Here is a 671-nt window from a genome sequence, read left to right on the forward strand (position 1 = left end):
ACGCCGCGGCCCAGGGCTGCCACCTCCGCGGGGAACACCCTTGCTCTGCCCAGCTGGCGGGAGCATCATGTGCCCCCACCACCCAGCCGGGAGCCCGATCCGACTCAGGATTACACTGACATCACTGCGAGAGATGCTGGGATCCATTCCCCGGGGGAGGGAAGGGAAGACGCGTGTCAGCCTCGCAGTCGCGGCGCTTTCTGCAGGCCCTGGCGAGCTTTTTTGCACTTAGTTTAGGGGGAGCGGGAGAGTGTGGATGAGGATACAGCATAGCTAGGCATCTTCTTCGAAAATCTGCCAGTTGGAAGGCCCGCTGGGTATTTAATTAGGACCTCTTCATCCCAAGCAGCAGGGCGAGAATGTCCCAAAATAACCCAGAGGGTACACTCCAGCCTTCTGAGGCAAGTGTTCTGAGGGTACGTTAAGGGGCAAAACTAAATCTAGTAAAGTGCAGGGATTATGAACAAACAGTTAAAGCAACAAGATCCCCTCAGCTACACCCCCATCTCTGAGGAGGACGCCCCCTTTCCCTGGAGAAAAGATTCGTCCTCCTAAAGAGAGGATGTCCTGAAGAGAAGACGGCAAATATTCCTTCTGAAGGTCTCTGATGCTTCAGCTTGCTGGGTTTTCGCTTCTCTCTCTCTCTCTCTCTCTCTCTCTCTCTCTCTCTC

Source organism: Colobus angolensis, unplaced genomic scaffold (genome assembly GCF_000951035.1).
Source record: "Colobus angolensis palliatus isolate OR3802 unplaced genomic scaffold, Cang.pa_1.0 Scaffold226, whole genome shotgun sequence".
Taxonomy (NCBI): Eukaryota; Metazoa; Chordata; class Mammalia; order Primates; family Cercopithecidae; genus Colobus; species Colobus angolensis.